We start from the raw sequence: 19958 nt of genomic DNA, 5'->3' as shown, positions 1-19958 counted from the left end.
CCTGCATCATTGTGGATGAAAGAAAAAACTCTTTGGACTATACTGAACACCAGAAGGTCAATGGACAAATGGATCCCACTGTGCAGATTGTCGATCATTACAGCATGAATGGAGAACATGCAGAAGAGAGCAAACCTTTTGTGCATTATAATGGACATTCTGGGGGGTTTGAGCAATGCATCAACAAGCCTTGTGAGGACTATCCTGTTCTCCACATGCACAGTAATCAGTATAAGTCTCCTGAGTTAAGCAAATCATTTGAAGAATGTTCTCAACATTGTGAGTGCTTTGACTTCAGCAAGTCCTCTGAGCACTACGCTGATGACTGTCTAACTTCTGGATTTAGCCAACACTGTGAACATTTCACAGAATGCTTCCAGTCATCTGAACAATGCAAGTCTTCTGATCAACACTGTAAGTCCTTTGAGTCAAGCGAACCTGCTGAGAACTCTGAGTTTTTAGAGCAAAGTAAGATATCTGACTTCATACCTGACATCTCTGAATCCAATGAATCAAAAATATCATTTGAGCACTATACTGGAATTTGTGAGTATTCGGAAAAATACAATCATATTGATGACACAACAGAGTATAATGAGACTACAAAGCCAATTGATGAGGATTTAAAGCCCTCTGAGCCATCATTTCAACAAATTGAAATCTGTGGGCTTTTTGACTCTGAGTTTTGCATAATATTAGAACCTATACATTCTTCAGATTTGAACATGCCTGCTGCACACGATTCTCCCAATGAAAGTAGACATGTCTCTGAAGTTCATGAACCTTCTGAACAAACTCTGCTTGCTGAACAAAGCAGTCATCAATCTGCTGACTATGATATGCCCTCTGGGCACTGTGAACTGCAAAACACTGTCTATGAGCAAAGAGAGACAAGTGTACAGTGTGAACTCTCTGAGCGATTTAATTCTTGTGAGAGCTATCCTTGTCAACATAAAAGCATAAGTGACAAATGCTATGAGCCTAGCAGTTCATTTTACTACGAGGAAGACAAGTCTTCTGAGTGCTCATCCATTGAAACAAGGTCTTTTGAATCTTTGATTTATGACAGTATAAATTCAGGCCCATTAACTGATTCAGCTGAATCCTATGAGGCTTTGGTGGAAGAAGGAGCACAGGACAAATCCAGTTCAGATATATGGGAATCATTTGATAATTGTGCAGTTGTGGTGGAATGTGAGGAAAGCAATGCTGATGAAGACGAGCCCCGCTCAGATGCAGTCGTTGTTGAGGAATTCTTTGACTTATTCGATAAAGAGGACACTTATACTTTTTCTCAAAGGCGACCTTATACCTCCTGTTTTGAAGGGGGAGGGGTGCATGAGCTGTTTTTTGAACAACGCAAAACTCACGTGTCCATCATGAATGAGGAAGAAATACAAATGCCCTGTGCCAAAAAAGGGCTTGAAGTTTTTAGTCAAGAAGTGGAAGAAGTTGATGGATCTTATGACGCTTGTGCTGAGGATGGACAATTTAATGTAGACTGCGCTGAGGATGGCCAACTTAATGTAGACTGTGCTGAGGATGGACAATTTAATGTAGACTGTGCTGAGGATGGACAACTTAATGTAGACTGTGCTGAGGATGGTCAACTTAATATAGACTGTGCTGAGGATGGTCAACTTAATGTAGACTGTGCTGAGGATGGACTATTTAATGTAGACTGCGCTGAGGATGAGACGTCCGCCTCTGGATCCTTTGCAGATGAGGAATCGTGCGAGTCTTGTTCTGAAGGAGCCACGGCTTACGAAGTTGAGTTTTATGACGCTTTTGTAGCGGGAGACAATGCTATTGAGGCTGAGGCCTACGAGCCCTTTGTTGAGGAAGAGGAACTTTGCGTTGCTGAAAATGAAGCTGGTGACGCTCGGGCCAATGGTCCCTTAGTTGATGAGGACAACAAGTACGACGAACACAGTGCAGAGGAAGCATCTCATGGATCCTCTTCTGACGTATCTTCTGTTGAAGATGATGAAGCATATGATGGCCAAAATGATCAAACTTATGAACCGTGCTTTGAAGAAGAGAAAACTTGTGATGAAGAATACCAGACAATATGCATCGCGGAAGACGAATTATACAGACAATATGCTGAAGACAAAGTGTATGGATCCTATGGGCCGTGTGATGAAGATTTCGATGCATATGGCAGTGAACCTACGCAATGCTCTACCGAAGGGGAAGATAATGCACTATGCACTGAGGCCTGGGAACCGAGTGCTGAAGAGCCCCATGAATATCAAAGTGAAGCCAATGAATCTACTGTTAATCAAGAAGTTAATGGATTCTGTACTGAAGAAGACTCTCATGATCAGTGTAATGAAGAAATGGATTATGACAGCACTCCTGAGACCCATTTTAAAGATGGAGTCTGCACTGAAGAGGGAAAGAATGACGCTCCATGTGCTGAGGAGAATGAATCCCCGGAATCATTTGAGGTTATAACCAAAGACACTGCATTATGCACTGAAGGAAGCAAACCTGCTATGCCTGATGGTATTGAATTCAGTGGGGATCAAACTGATTCCTCCACAACCTCTTCCGAAGAGATAGATGAGCAAAACAAGTCATCTGAGATATGTGAGCAGCTAAACACACTATATCTGTCTCAGAACTGGGAGGAACACAATGGCGTCTCAGAGCATCTCCAACGCCCAGAGTCAGAGGACCTTTCAGAGCAGGTGTCTGAGAAAACACGCCTCCCTCTTGATGGTGCTGAACATAGTAAAGACTCCATAGACCGCGAGCCACTTGCACATCACGCCGAACCAACAGAGCCCTCTGAACAAAGTGAGCTGGATGAGAAAATGCAGTTGCATGAATTCTTTAAGATTGTGGCCTCTGAACAACTAAGTGAGGAGTCTGAGGAGGAGCTGAGTGACGATGAGTCCTTTGAGTCCTGTGAATGCGAGTACTGCGTCCCGCCTAGAGAACAGGTATTACAAGGTCTTTGCACCGTGCTTGAAATCCGCTGGAATAGCTGTGACATGCACCTAATTTGATCAACGCTCCGCTTTCAAATTTCAGAAGCGTGGAATATGAACGTTTCGCATGGAGTGACAACAAACTGAAATTTGCCAGAGAAAAGAGTGAAATGTGTTTGTCTACGTATTAGGCCTGTTTTTTTTACATATTGTCCATTCAGTGTTAGCTTTGGATGTGTTGGCTTTGGATCAAATTTGTGACAACAGAACTAAAATAGAGGAGGATATGGTTTAACATAAGGTTCTTATTGCTTTGCACAGCAGATGGTATTTATGTCAAACTAGAAAATATACAATGTACTCTCCTCCTGACCTGGTTATTTACTTCACTGGGTTAAAGAAATTTGAATTGCACAGTGTTTATAGGATGCTTATTTGGTCATCACATTTCCTCTTGCTAGTAGAGTCGGTTTCACAGTGTTGCTGCCTTGCTATGTTGTTGTCTTAGGTCTCTCTTTACGTAGTGTTGTCTCTCTTGTCGTGATGTGTGTTTTGTCCTATATTTATATTTTATTTATATTTGATTAATCCCAGCCTCCGTCCCCACAGGAGGCCTTTTGCCTTTTGGTAAACCGTCATTGTGAATAAGAATTTGTTCTTCACTGACTTGCCTAGTTAAATAAACGTTAAATAAAAATATTTAAATGGACCACTTGATAAGGGAATGGTTAGCTCTTAGTCAGTCTACAGACCCATGACAGTCCATAGTTACATTGATATTTACTTTTCCATCAACAGAACACCAGCTGTTGGGAAATAGCTTTCTTATGCCCCCTTATGGACATTCTCTTCTATAATTCAATTATCTCAACCTCACAAGCAAACCTTTTACCAGTGTGTTTTCTCACTACACATTCGTGAGGTAATGTTATGAATCGTCAGTTTAATTCATGACCCACACCACACACACTTTTTAATGTGTTTTTGCATCATGCCACAGTTTTGTCTTGATTGGCACAAACATAACAAAATAATCCAATTTGCATCTATGAATATGATGGCATCATTTGGCTGTTCATTGACCTGACATCTAACTATTTGTTTTCAGGTCCTGGCAAAACCTCTGCTACCTCAACTCAAGTCACAAGACTCAGGGAAGATCTGTGTGGTGATTGATTTGGATGAAACATTAGTGCACAGTTCATTCAAGGTAAGCTGACGCGAGTGACCCGCTCTTTGAGGACAAACGTTAACAGAGAAGACTTGATTGATTTCCACTCTCTCTTTTATACTAATTAGTAAAGCAACATTTAAATATGATAATACATTTGATAATGAGCATTGTTTTCTTTTTCTTTGTCCATATCAATATGAATTTCTTAACCCTTTACACTTGTGGGAATTGGCCTTTATGGATAGGGAAACATGTTAGTGTTTCTAGCAGAATAAATATGAGAAAAATATGCATAACCACGGTAGAAATTAAAAGGGAACATTTTGGAATATTATCGGGTAATTATCAGATAAAAGGTGGGGACACAACAGTTCACTTGACACAAGACTGAATCCATTACACTGTTGATTTAATTTTTTTAATTTTTACATTTACTGTAGTCTTTGCAGCATTTGTCAATAACAACATCTGAAAATACTCTTAATACATTCAGTAACATAATAACAATATTCATGGAAAGTTTGGGGTAGGTGCAACATGAGACAAAAAAAATGACAAAGGTTTGAGTGAGAGGTCTAACTGGTGTCTAGAGTATGCGCAATCAGCTAGCTGATCTCACAGACTTCTAGTCATTGCGCTGACGCTAGTTAGCAATGGCTCTAGAAACTACCTTCACTTCCTTCAAACTGCACACAGACATAAAAATGGTATCCATGAGTTCATCTGTCTCTGGGGAAGTAATTGTCAAAATCTCGCACTTTAAAGAATACATTTGAATTCCAAGTAACCTTTTACACCTGGTATTGGAATTATAGTCCATATCAAATATTGTGTGATATGTCTCTTCCTGTTTACAACTTTTTGTATTTGTGTCTTGTATCCATTGTGATTGTAATGAGTATGATGGGAGACAGAGTGCTGATTTCAAGAGCAGGGTGTTTATTTAGTAAAGGACCACAGGAGGAGGCAGGTAGCAGGGTCCAGGGACAGGCAGGAGGTCATACACAGGAGGAGGCAGGTAGCTGGGTCCAGGGGCAGGCAGAAGGTCAAACACAGGGGGTCCAAAAAGGGAACAGTACAGGCAGGGAAAAAGGCTAATAACGTAGTCCGGGAGATCAGGCAAGAGGTTGATGACAGGAAATCTGATTGGCAAAAGTATAGAAAGGGAATAGGCAAAAAAGCATTGTTAATGAAGATGGCCAAAAACTACAATACATGGGAGAACTAATATGGGGGGGGGGACAGAGCTTTGAATAGAATGTGGACAAAAACAAACAATACCTCACAAAGATAGGGTGCAATGAACTGAACTAAATAGTGTGATCAGAACGCAGGTGGTTGGGATCTGGAGAGTGAGCTGCGTTCAGGGCATCTATGTGTTTGAAAGTGTGAGCTGGAAAGTGAACTGCTTTCAGGGGATCTATGTGTTTGAGTGTGAGAGCTGGAAAGTGGGCTGGAAAGTGAGCTGCGTTCAGGGGATCTGTGTTTGAGAGTGTGAGTTGGAAGCAGAAGTTACAGGGATCAGATTTATTTGGAGTGATAATTGATGTTAATTCATGTTTATTTTGGTAATCAACCGCAGTTACCATTAAACTCGCTTCTAGCGAGTATTCTTATCTATGCTACTCTGTATTTCCACGATTGGCTGCATAATGGGTATAATGTGCTCTTCCCGACAACAGGTGGTCTTGGCCATCTAATCACAGTCTGTCCCAAAGAATGTCACAAGATAGGCCACAGGTTTAAACTGTCAATGAAAGTGGCAGCATTTTATTGAAGGCGAGTCACAAGGTGTAGTGTGTATATAATGGGATTGATTGTCCAAAAAGGTAATGGAGGGGTACGTATAGTAAATGAAAGATGTTTATTCTCAGAGATATATATTTCATGTCCTATTCTCTGAGAGATATACAGTTTGTCCTGTTCCAACTTAAGTTGGCTTGTTTTCTTCCATAGTATGGCAACTTTGATTGATTTTAGAGTAATACTGTGAATTTGGGTGTATGTATTCAACTAGACTATCCATACAAAGTCGAAAACTTGATTTTCAATTCTCTTTAATGACATGTTACAGAGTAGTTTTAAAAATTTGTCTCAGTGTTTTATTTACGCGTGACTTCAGATTGGCATCAACCCTGTGCTCACTGACCTGGATGTCTGGGTGGCTACTACGGTCATGCTAGTGGTGGAATCACTGACATCTGTTAAATGGATTTGAAATGATTTTGCTATATATGCATGTGAACCAATTACCATGTGAACCAATAGTGATGTGAACAAGTCTGGTGGGCTGGTAGATCTTCCACAGAGCAAAAGAAAGTGTCTCTCCAAAATTAGCTGGCATCAAATTCTGACTTGGTGTCAGACGTGGCATGCAGTCAAAAATTGTCAAGTAAAACCTTGAAAGCATTCGAACTAGTCACATGTGTATTTAACAAAACCCATGCATATACGGTGCCTAAAGAAAGTGTTCATACCCCTTGACTTATTCCACATGTTGTTGTCTTACATCCTGAATTGGAAATTGATTAAATATATGTTTTTCTCTCACCCACTGCCCCATAATGACAGTGAAAACATGTTTTTAGACATTTGATGACAGCTTTGCACACTCTTGGCATTCTCTCAACCAGCTTCACTTGGAATGTTTTTCCAACAGTCTTGAAGGAGTTCCTACATATGCTGAGCACTTGTTGGCTGCTTTTTCTTCACTCTGTGGTCCAACTCATCTCAATCCATCTCAATTGGGTTGAGGTAGGGTGATTGTGGAGGCCAGGTCATCTGATGCAGCACTACATCACTCTCCTTCTTGGTCAATTAGCCCTTGCACAGCCTGGAAGTGTGTTGGGTCATTGTCCTGTTGAAAAACAAATTATAGTGCCACTAAGCGCAAACCAGATGGGATGGTATATTGCTGCAGAATGGTGTGGTAGCCATGCTAGTTAAGTGTGCCTTGAATTTTAAATACATCACAGACGGTGTCACAAGCAAAGCACCCACACACCATCCCACCTCCTCCTCCATACTTCATGGTGGGAACCACACATGCGGAGATCATCCGTTCACCCACACCGCGTCTCACAAAGACACGTTGGTTGGAACCAAAAATCTCAAATTTGGACTCATCAGACAAAAGGACAGATTTCCACCGGTCTAATGTCCATTACTCGTGTTTCTTGGCCCAAGCAAGTCTCTTCTTATTATTGTTGTCCTTTTAGTAGTGGTTTCTTTGCAGCAATTTGACCATGAAAGCCTTATTTCACACAGTCTCCTCTGAACAGTTGATGTTGAGATGTGTCTGTTAATTGAAATCTGTGAAGCATTTTTTTGGGCTGCAATTTCTGCGGCAGGTAACTAATGAACTTATTCTCTGCAGCAGAGAGAACTCCGGGTTTTCCTTTCCTGTAGCCGTCCTCATGAGAGCCAGTTTCATCATAGCGCTTGATGGTTTTTGCGACTCCACTTGAAGAAACTTTCAAAGTTCTTGACATTTTCCAGATTGACTGACCTTCATGTCTTTTAGTAATGAGGGACTGTCGTTTCCCTTTGCTTATTCGATCTGTTCTTCCCCGTAATATGGACTTTGTCTTGTACCAAATAGGGCTATCTTCTGTGACCCGATTCAGGAAACTGGGCATATGTCGCAAGTCACGACTTCACATGAGAGCCGTTTGAATGTTTTTTTTTGTTTTTTTTATCATAATGCGTTTTTTGGCAGAAATGCCCTCATGCTTTCATGTGCTTTAATAACAAACTTGTATGCCATCTGTAAATACGAATCAAATTGTTAAATTACGAGCCTTGTTGCTTAAGCCACAGAAAAAAATCATCAACCTTCCCACTAGCCATGATTGGCTGAGATAAAGAGTGGGCTGTACATGCTGAGAGAGGAGTTCGGATTGGTCTGCCATATTGAAGACGTCTGTCTATTTGAGCTCTTCAGTCTGTGTTGGTAATCCTGTCGAACGGTGCTTTTTTTAATGTATTGTATAGTGGAGCTGCATAAGTGTTGCTCTCCATTTTCTGGAGGATCAAGTTTTGAAATCAGTGGAAATAGAGTATGATAGCTAAAGAGATGGAGAAAACACCTGTCTCCGGATTACATCTTCAAATTAAGGGCAACCGTGGTATGGCATCCCTGACAGGGAGATGCGTCCATGATGCATGTTGATGTATGCAGGTAAGATAGTCTAGCATTAGCTAGCTACATTTTTATATATTACACATTTCTAATTTTGACAGAAAGTGGTTTAATTTCAAGTTAAAGTGTACTGTTAGATAGCTAACATTAGCTGGCTGGCTCCCTAGCTGACGTTGTTATTTGTTTCCCACAGCTGTTTGCTTTTCTAGTTAGAGTCTAATGTTAGCTAGCTAACATTGGACCTGGTGAGTTAGCTCCCAGCACTGTGGCATTGTTGCCACTTTGTTCATTGTTGTTTACCTAGCTAGGTTCATTGTTTACCTAGCTAGCTGGCATTAGCTGGCTGGCTCCCTAGCGGACGTTATTATTTGTTTCCCAGAGCTGTTTGCTTTTCTAGTTATAGCCTAATGTTAGGCATTGTTGCCACTTTGTTCATTGTAGTTTAACTAGCTAACGTTAGCTGGCTGGCTCGTTAGCTAATGTTAGCTGGTTGGCTCGTTAACTAACGTTATGTGACGTGTGTGATCTTAAATGTTGTTTACCTAGCTAGGTTCATTGTTTACCCTAGCTAGCTATATGTCTTAAGCTAAAGTGTACTGTTAGCTAGCTAGCTAAAGTTAGCTGGCAAGCTCCCTAGCGGACGTTATTATTTGTTTCCCAGAGCTATTTGCTTTTCTAGCTTGCAGTGTTTGCACTTTGTTCATTGTTGTTTAACTAGCTAGCCTTAGCTGGCTGGCTTGTTAGCTAATGTTATGTGACATCTGTACAACATCCGTTGAATATGGCCGGTGTCATTAAACATCTCCAAAAAAGCATAATTAAATTGTTGCCAGCAGAGCTGGTTAGGCTGTTTTCATGTTATCCAAACGTAAACAAATCATCGGCCAGAGCGTCAAGTGTGCGCTCTGACAGCGAAACGAGATGGGAGGGGCTAAAGCTTAAGAAGGTGTGAATGATGCTGAATGGGTGGGGCGGCAGGGTAGCCTAGTGGTTAGAGCGTTGGGCTAGTAACCGAAAGGTTGCAAGTTCAAATCCCCGAGCTGACAAGGTACAAATCTGTCGTTCTGCCCTTGAACAAGGCAGTTAACCCACTGTTCCTATGCCGTCATTGAAAATAAGAGTTTGTTCTTAACTGACTTGCCTAGTTAAATAAAGGTTAAAAATGTAAGTCGCTCTGGATAAGAGTGTCTGCTAAATGACTTAAATGTAAATGTTAAATGTGGGTGTAGACAAAGAAGACCTCTTCACTAGATACCAAAACATTCAAAGGTGATTTTCTCAAAAGTGAGTTTACAAGTTGATCAACTTTCAAAGCATAATTACGTTCCCATTGTTCCTCAAATGCAGTGTATGATAAACCATTTTGTAGCTCTTAGGCTCTGCTTTTATGCAATGTAAAAAACACAATTTCACATTTTGCTACATAAGACGGAATCTAGGTGGTGAGTCACAAATAAAGAAACCCCTTGAATGAGTAGGTGTGTCCAAACTTTTGACTGGTACTATATATATATTTTATTCTGTACAGGCTTCCTTTTCACTCTCTCAATTAGGTTAGCATTGTGGAGTAACTACAATGTTGTTGATCCATCTTCAGTGTTCTCCTATCACTGCCATTATGGTGAAATCCCTGAACTGTTTCCTTCCTCTCCGGCAACTGAGTTAAGAAGGACGTCTGTATCTTTGTAGTGACTGGGTGCAATGACACAAAATCCAAAGTGTAATAACTTCACCATGCTCAAAGGGATGTTAAATGTCAGCTTTTTTATTTTTACCCATCTACCAAAACCAGAGAGGTTTTCCTATGCCTCACATAGAAAGGCATCTAGCCTTTCTATGTGAGGCATAGGAAAACCTCTCTGGTCTTTGTGGTTGAATCTGTGTTTGAAATTTACTGCTCGACTGATTGACCTTACAGATATTTGTATGTGTGAGGTTCAGAGATGAGGTAGTCATTCAAAAATCATGTTAAACACTATTATTGCAACTTATTATGTGACTTGTTAAGCAAATTTGTACTCCCGAACGTATTTATGCTTGCCGTAACAAAGGGGTTGAATACTTATTGACTCAAGACATTTCAGCTTAATTTGTAACTCCACTTTGACATTATGGGGTATTGTGTGTAGGCCAGTGACCCAAAAAAATCTAAATTTAATTCATTTAACATTCAGACTGTAACACAACAAAATGTGGAAAAAGTCAAGGGGTGTGACTACTTTCTGAAGGCACTGTATACATATGTAATGTATGTAATGCATGTTATGCTCGGCTCAACATTACTTCATAGACTATGAATAGACTATGAATTTAGGTCATGGTGTCCTGCATAGCACGTACTCGTGACTAACCTAGCATTTGAGAGACTTGTTTTAGGTAGAAGAGCTATAAATCACACTTTTATAGGTGTTGTCAAATACATTATATTTCAGTGTCTCGAATGGAAACGTATTACTTACATACTGTTATTTCTGAAGTCGCTGATGGTGAGCCTTTTATTTTTGCTTTACAGTCTTTACAAGCTTGTAAAGCACATGTTTTAATGACCTAATTCAAAAATATTTTTTTTACATAAAAAAAAACCCCACAAACTAGAGTTAATGTGTTCCGTACAAGATTGTAAAGCACATGTTTAATGTGTTAATTCAAAAACACTGTTCCGTACTTGATTCTTAAATGGAATGTTCTTGCTCCCAACAGCCTGTGAACAATGCTGATTTTATCATTCCAGTGGAAATTGATGGAACAGTTCACCAGGTAAGTGCAACTCTTTTGAGTTTCAGTTCTTAGACTTTTTCACAGGTTCTCTCCTTCATAGCGCCACAATGAAAGGAGCAGTAAAGTGGCCATGACCTCAAATAAAATTACAGAATCTAATCTCCATGATATCCATGCTATGTTGGAATGCCTCTCCTTCGTTATGAAAGTGTTTAATTAGTTCAAACCTTTTTTCCACCACTGTTTACTCGGTGACTCTGTTTGTGCTGTAGCACCGGTGCGCTAGGCTAGCTATCTGACAGAGCTTTGGCCTTCTCTGTTGACGGATCCTAGCAGCGGGTGGCTATTTCTGTGGGCTGACGAAACAAGGAAGTATGACTGGCTTCTTAGAAATCACTGGGCCCATCAATCTCAGTCCCTAGCGCAGATTCTGGCCAGTCCATAGAAGATCACATCGGAGATTGCAGGAACTGCTGTAGTTTTGCCTAGTTTAAAGGCTAACTCCAGACAGAAGACAGAAGAACACTCCTGTTTTATACCCTAGGCCTGGGTCTGTTTCAAGTAATCCAGGATAGGCTTGTTTAAGTGGGCACAGCCTATTCGGGATGACTTGGTTCAGGAACAAGGCCGATAGCGTCATGTTCTTTTGAGAAATGGTTCTTTATTGACAGGCATATCTTTCCATATACAGATAATAGGCTGCACCTAGAGTTGCAAAGGTAGGGTATATTACTGTAAACTTTTGAAGGATTTTGGGGAATTTTACAAGATTACTTCTGGTGGACTTTTGGGTACTTCAGATTATCACGGGTGTCTGTAATTATCTATGGCCTTCTGTGTGGCTTTATCACATGTACAATATATAAAATAATCCAATAAGATGATAAAAGAATTACAAAGCTGTAAAGTATTCTGCTTATTATAAACCAGGGATGGCCAACTTTGATGGGGGTGGGGGCCACAACAAATCTGAACTCTAATTCTACCTTAATTACTATTAGTTTAGATAGCTGGCCACTAGATTCATTTACCAATCTAAAAATGTTAGCTGAAATGGGCTAATTGAGTGAATATCCGTGATTTTATGCACAACCAAATTTCGAAAGTGCACCTTGTGTATTCTACTATTCTACCTCGCAGCAGTAAGTTGAGACCCTGATTGAATGTAAATTGATCTGAGGGACGGAAATTCATCCGAGGGTCGGGCCGCTAAATTGCCCATCCCTGATATAAAAAATGTACTTAGTGATACCATTTGTGTTTAATATGAGGGTTTCAGCATGACATACCCTTTATATATTTTTTTGTACACATTTTTTATTTTACTATGTCAATATGTCATTGTTGTAAATTTGTTGGTGCCAAACGGGTGGCAGTTGTGAAAAAATATTTTTGAAAAGTTGCTGGGTTCATTGAAAATAATGCAATTTTTTAAATGTATTAATTGAAAATAAGATGCTTTTTTTCATTAATTAGGTAATTTTTTTCTTGAACCATATGCTTTATCCACTAGAAACTCATGGACAATATGGACAGATATAAAAAATAATAATAATAGCATACAGAGCAAAAATATAAACGCAACATGTCAAGTGTCGGTCCCATGTTTCATGAGCTGAAATAAAAGATCACAGAAAGGTTCCATACGCACAAAAAGTGTATTTTTCTAAAATGTTTTGCACAAATTTGTTTACATCCCTGTTAGGGATCAAACCCCCTTTTGCCAAGATAATCCATCCACCTGACAGGTGTGGCATATCAAGAAGCTGATTAACAGCATGGTCATTACACAGGTGCACCTTGTGTTGGGGACAATAAAAGGCCACTAAAATGTGCAGTTTTGTCACACAACACAATGCCACAAATGTCTCAAGTTTTGAAGGAGTGTCCAATTAGGATGCAGAATGCAGGAATGTCCACCACAGCTGTTGCCAGAGAATTGAATGTTCATTTCTTTGCCGTAAGCCAACAATGTTGTTTTCGAGAATTTGGCAGTACGTCCAACCGGCCTCACAACCGCAGACCATGTGTAGCCACGACAGCCCAGGACCTCCACATCCGGCTTCTTCACATGCAGGATCGTCTGAGCCCAGCCACCCAGACAGCTGATGAAACTGAGGAGTATTTCTGTAATAAAGGCCTTTTGTGGGGGAAGAACTCAGTCTGATTGGCTGGGCCTGAATCCCCAGTGGGTGGGCCTTTGCCCTCCCAGGTCCACCCATGGCTGCGCCTCTGCCCAGTAGTGTGGAATCCAAAGATTAGGGCCTAATGAATTTATTTTAATTGACTGTTTTCCTTATATGAACTGTAACTGGGTAAAATCATTGAAATTATTGCGTTTACATTTTTGTTCAGTGTGCATATATATGAATAATATGATTCTGGTAACTTTGGTAAATTACCAGTAGCTTTGCAACACTAGCTGCACCTGATTGACTATTCCACATGGACATTTAGGGTAATATGTGGCATTTATGATTGTTCATTTCTAAAGAAGTCTGATATGCTGTCAAAGGTGTTAACCTCTCTTTCAGTCTCTCCCCTCTCTCCCATTTTATGTCCCCCCCATTAACCTCAATATCATCTGGCATCCCATAGCAGTAAAGCTGGACACGCAAAGCAAGGTGTAGCCAAAAGTCACAGACGAGGGGGAGTAGGCGCATTTCTCACTCAAAAATTATTTAAGATCTTCTATTTAAAAAAAGTTGTTTAGAGCATTAACACCTTTGGCAAAAACAAATGTACGTAAACATTTTGTAAATAATCCTGAGTATTTCCTTATGTCTTGTTTTTATTACCTCAGGTGTATGTGTTGAAGCGACCCAATGTGGATGAGTATCTCAAAAGAATGGGGGAGTTGTTTGAGTGTGTTCTGTTCACTGCCAGTTTATCCAAGGTGAGTTCATTAAACTAAATGCTGATTGACATATCTATAGGTTTTATTAAATTAAAGGTTGACAGGATCTAACAAGTACTATCCTTAAAGGGAAGTTCATGATTTTACAATGTTGATGTCAGATGGTCCTCACCCTGAAAGTAGTCAATGGGCCAGGAGAAACTGTAATCCATGGTTTGGTTTTCTTTAAACAGCCACTACAAGCTTCAGCTAACTTTAGTCACTGCTAGCTAAAAATCAATGGAAGTGATGGGGCCATCTAAAATACTAAACTTCCCCTTTGAGACTGTGACACGTGTTTTGACATGTTATGTTTTCGAATTCTTCGAAACTTTGCCCTGCCATTCTAATCTGTTATTCATCCATACACACATATTTCGTAATAAATGTGTAGACACACACATCTTTCTGTGACATGACATCAGGGACAATGTTGTGTGTGTTTTCCTTTTGTGCCAGTATGCCGATCCAGTCTCCGACCTGCTGGATAAATGGGGTGCCTTCCAACACCGTCTCTTCCGGGAGTCCTGCGTGTTCCACCAAGGAAACTATGTTAAAGACCTGAGTCGGCTGGGCAGGGACCTCAACCAAGTCATCATTGTAGACAACTCCCCAGCCTCCTACATCTTCCACCCTGATAATGCTGTATGGCATTCCTACTTCTATCTCCCTGTATACTATAATACTAAGCTCTCAATTCAATCAATTGCAGATAAAGGAAAAACTGCATAACAGTAGTATCTAAGGTATCTGAGGTGCTAAAAAGGTATAATTTCCTCTTTAAGTGTCTTCCATGGCATTGCCATTGAAAGGGATCCTTCAAAGGGGTGTTTAGTTACTACTTTCATATTCCCTACATTGTTGTTGTTTCCTCCAAGCATGGTTATTTAACAATGTCCAGAATAATCTAGCTTGGTGGAATGTCTTTGAGAATGTAGCACTGTTAGGAGGATATTGATTTGATCCGTCTCTCAAAGGCATGAGAAAAGCACGGGTTACCTAATTATTATTATTATTATTCAAACTTGATTTATTCATCAAAGTCCCATTTGACACCGATGTCTCTTTTACAAGTGAGCCCTGATTTCACATAATTCATCATAAAAATACAAAGTACATAATAGGGAATAAGTGACACAATTATTACAATCAAAGGCGGGTGTAAGGACCGGCGCTGGAGTCGAGAAGCAGATACGGGGAGTCAAACATTTAATGAGGAACAGACAAGGAACCAGACAGGAACAGCGTCAGCACACGGGTAACAAAACGACATGCGAACGTTAATGCGGAAGCTGGGAACAGAGCTGGGGGATATACAGATATAGGGAATGAAATAACTTAGGTGATTGAGTCTAGGTGAGTCCAGATGATCGCTGATGCGCGTGACGAGTGAAGCAGGTGTGCGTAATGATGGTGGCAGGAGTGCGTAATGCTGGGGAGCCCGGCGCCCTCGAGCCCCAGTGGGGAAATAGCTGGAGCAGGCGTGACAGCAGAAGCATGATAAATACAATTACAGTATCATTTTATTTATACTGTAAAACAGTATAAAAACATACATTCCTTTGTGAATAGGTCATTTCCCAATGTCCTGAAATGCCCAAAAGACACTAGTGTGTCCAATTGTAGAGGATTCAGAAATTTGTTCCATGTATGTGGTGCGTAAAAACTAAATGCTGTTTTACTTAAATAGGTAGCAACTAAAATAATTTAAAGAATGATCTATTCCTGGGAGCGAGTAAGGTATTTCATACTTATGTATGTCAGGAGCGATGTGAGGTAGTATGGTATCGTGGAATCTCCACGAGAGCTTTGTAAATGAACAGAAGGCAATGTTGCGTTATCTGATAATGAACACAATTATGTTTGAAAAAACATTCACCTGTAATAAAGCAGAATACGCAATGATAAACGGCATCCAGTGGTTTTAAAGAAGAGGCGTCTGCGCTCATATAGATATCGCCATAACCAGGCGCTGACAGGAAAGTCGACGATCAAGTTTCCTACTATCAAGTGAAAGGTACATTATATTTCTGTAGAAGAAGCCCAGTTAAATTCTCAGTTCCTTCGTTAGCTCGTGGGTTTTTGTTTTATGCAGGTTTTTGAATATTTCAATAAACTATCGCAAATTGGATGGAAACCTAGCTACTGATTTCAAATACTTTTGCCAAACAGGAAGGCTTTGATATATGGTGATAGTTGTTTAGGTTGCTTGCTTTTCAATGCACCGCTAACTAAAACAATCTGTTTCCACTAACATTCTCCAAACATGCTAGCCAAGATATGTTGGACATTACTGCATACCTTGATAACAAATGGTAAAACAGTTTGGAGGAAACGATAACCCCCTGGAGAAGTTGAAAATAACCTAAAACTTAAAGATGTCTTTAGTGATGGTTGACCTTTTTGAAGTTTTAGCTTATTTTCAACTTTTTTTTCCCAACTATCACTGAACACTTCTTTAAGTTAGACAGATTTTTTTCAGTATATATTTGCAGAACAGCATGTGTGATACAGATGTTGGATCTTAATATCAAAATAATCCTGCAGCAATCGGAAATGTGGATTATAATTAATTGACATTTTTGTAAAGGCTTTTTCGAATGTGAAAATCAAGTCTGAAATGTCAAAGTGGAAATTAAGAACTTCAGAAGCCTTTTTAAATCTCAAATAATATACAAATTGAAAATGTCTTGCATCGCAGGAAAGTTGCCCTGCAACAGGGTTATCAAATTAAGATCCTATATCTGTATAACTGATGGTCTCTCTGCAAAATGTCTGCAGCTTCCATAGTTAGGTACTCTTAACAAAAATATAAACGCAACATGCAACAATTTCAAAGATTTTACTGAGTTTCAGTTCATTTCAGGAAGTCACTCAATTTAAATAAATTCATTACGCCGTAATCTATGGATTTCACATGACTGGGAATACATAAACTCAGCAAAAAAGTCCCTTTTAGGACCTTGTCTTTCAAAGAAAATTTGTTTAAAAAAAATCTAAAAATCTATTTGTTTCCCATGCTTGTTCAATGAACCAATTAACAATTAATGAACATTCACCTGTGGAACAGTCGTTAAGACACTAACAGCTTACAGACTGTAGACAATTAAGGTCACAGTTATGAAAACATAGGACACTAAAGAGGCCTTTCTACTGACTCTGAAAAACACCAAAAGAAAGATGCCCAGGGTTCCTGTTCATCTGTGTGAACATGCCTTAGGCATGCTGCAAGGAGGCATGAGGACTGCAGATGTGGCCAGGGCAATAAATTGCAATGTCCGTACTGTGAGACGCCTAAGACAGCGCTACAGGGAGGCAGGGCGGACAGCTGATCCCCGCAGTGACAGACCACGTGTAACAACACCTGCACAGGATCGGTACATCTGAACATCACACAGGTACAGGATGGCAACAACAACTGCCCGAGTTACACCAGGAACGCACAATCCCTCCATCTGTGCTCAAACTGTCCGCAGTAGGCTGAGAGAGGATGGACTGAGGGCTTTTAGGCCTGTTGTAAGGCAGGTCCTCACCAGACATCACCAGCAACAATGTTGCCTATGGGCACAAACCCACCGTCACTGGACCAGACAGGACTGGCAAAAAGTGCTCTTCACTGATGAGTCGCAGTTTTGTCTCACCAGATGTGATGGTCGGATTCGTGTTTATCGGTCAAAGGAATGAGCGTGACACCGAGGCCTGTACTCTGGAGTGGGATCGATTTGGAGGTGGAGGGTCCGTCATGGTCTGTGGCGGTGTGTCACAGCATCATCGGACTGAGCTTGTTGTCATTGCAGGCAATCTCAACGCTGTGCGTTACAGGGGAGACATCCTCCTCCCTCATGTGGTACCCTTCCTGCAGGCTCATCCTGACATGACCCTCCAGCATGACAATACAACCAGCCACACTGCTCGTTCTGTGCGTGATTTCCTGTAAGACAGGAATGTCAGTGTTCTGCCAAGGTCATTCAAAGAGCCCAGATCTCGTTCTTATTGAGCAGTTGGATCGGATGGTGAGGGCTAGGGCGATTTTCCCCCCAGACATGTCCAGGAACTTGCAGGTGCCTTGGTGGAAGAGTGGGGTAACATCTCACAGGAAAAACTGGCAAATCTGATGCAGTCGATGAGGAGGAGATGCACTGCAGTACTTAATGCAGCTTGTGGCCACACCAGATACTGACTGTTACTTTTGATTTTGACCTCCCCTTTGTTCAGGGACATATTATTCAATTTCTGTTAGTCACATGTCTGCAGAAATTGATCAGTTTATTTCTCAGTTGTTGAATCTTGTTATGTTCATACAAATATGAACACAGTTGACAGTGAGAGGTCGTTTATTTTTTTGTTGAGTTTATATGCATCTGTTGGTCACAGATACCTTAAAAAAAGTAGGGGTGTGGATCAGAAAACTAGTCAGTATCTGGTGTGACCACCATTTGCCTATACAGTGTGGTACATCTCCTTCGCATTGAGTTAATCAGGCTGTTGATTGTGGCCTGTGGAATGTTGTCCCACTCCTCTTCAAAGGCTGTGAGAAGTTGCTGGATGTTGGCGGGAACTGGAACATGCTGTCGTACACATAGATCCAGGGCATCCCAAACATGCTCAATTGGTGACATGTCTGAGTATGCAGACCATGGAAGAACTGGGACATTTTCAGCTTCCAGGAATTGTGTACAGATCCTTGCAACATGGGGCCGTGCATTATCATGCTTAAACATGAGGTGATGGCAGCGGATCAATGGCACGACAATGGGCCTCAGGATCTCATCACAGTATCTCTGGGCACTCAAATTGCCATCGATTTAAATACAGTTGTTTTCATTGTCCGTAGCTTATGCCGGCACACACTATAACCCCACCGCCACCATGGGGCACTCTGTTCACAACATTGACATCAGCAAACCGCTCGCCCACACGACGACATACACGCTGTCTGCCATCTCCCCGGTACAGTTCAACCCGGATTTCTTCTGTGAAAAGCACACTTCCCCAGCGTGCCAGTGGCCATTGAAGGAGGGCAGTTTCCCACTGAAGTCGGTTACGACGCTGAACTGTAGTCAGGTCAAGACCCTGATGAGTACGGCGAGCACGCAGATGAGCTTGCCTGAGACGGTTTCTGACAGTTTGTGCAGAAATGTCATCAGCTATCCGGGTTGACTGGTCTCAGACGATCCCGCAGGTGAAGAAGCCGGATATGGAGGTGCTGGGCTGGCGTGGTTACATGTGGTCGATTGGATGTACTGCCACATTCTCTAAAACGATGTTGTAGGCGGCTTATCGTAGAGAAATGAACAGTCAATTCTCTGGCACAGCTCTGGTGGACATTCCTGCAGTCAGACTGCCAAATTCACTCTCCCTCAAAACTTGAGACATCTTTGACGTTGTGTTGTGTGCACATTTTAGAGTGGCCTTGTCACACCCTGATCTGTTTCACTTGTCCTTGTGCTTGTCTCCACCCCACTCCAGGTGTCGCCCATCTTCCCCACTTATCCCCTGGGTATTTTACTATATGCCTGTGTTTTCTGTCAGTCTGTGCCAGTTCGTCTTTTTTGTTCAAGTCAACCAGCATTTTGTCTCAGCTCCTGCTTTTCCCCAGTCTCTTTTTTTCTCGTCCTCCTGGTTTTAACACTCTTCCTGACCTGACCCTGGGCCTGCCTGCCATCCTGTACCTTGACCCCACTACTCTGGATTATCAACCCCTGCCTGCCTTGACCTGTCGTTTGCCTGCCCCTGTTGTTGCAATAAACAATGTTACTTCAACTCAGTCTGCACTTGGGTCTTACCTGAAACCTGATAGGCCCTTTATTGTCCCCAGCACAAGGTGCACCTATGTAATGATCTTGCTGTTTAATCAGCTTCTTGGTATGCCACACCTGTCAGGTGAATGGATTATCTTGGCAAAGGAGAAATGCTCACTAACAGGGATGTAAACACATTTTTCACAACATTTTAGAGAAATAAGCTTTTTATGCGTATGGAACATTTCTGGGCTCTTTTATTTCAGCTCATGAAATATGGGACCAACACTTTACATGTTGCATTTATATTTTTGTTCACTGTAATTTTAGTGGTTATGGGTAAAGAATA

The 19958-nt window shown here is 41.1% G+C and overlaps 1 pseudogene; it reads left to right on the top strand.

Moving 5' to 3' along the window:
• LOC129821404 (carboxy-terminal domain RNA polymerase II polypeptide A small phosphatase 1-like) overlaps positions 1 to 19958 on the top strand; it is a 34370-nt pseudogene that overhangs the window by 8159 nt on the left and 6253 nt on the right.

This window comes from Salvelinus fontinalis, chromosome 23 (assembly GCF_029448725.1).
Source record: "Salvelinus fontinalis isolate EN_2023a chromosome 23, ASM2944872v1, whole genome shotgun sequence".
In the NCBI taxonomy this organism is placed as follows: Eukaryota; Metazoa; Chordata; class Actinopteri; order Salmoniformes; family Salmonidae; genus Salvelinus; species Salvelinus fontinalis.
Note: the sequence above shows the minus strand (reverse complement) of the source record. Positions and strands in the feature narration are given on the sequence as shown.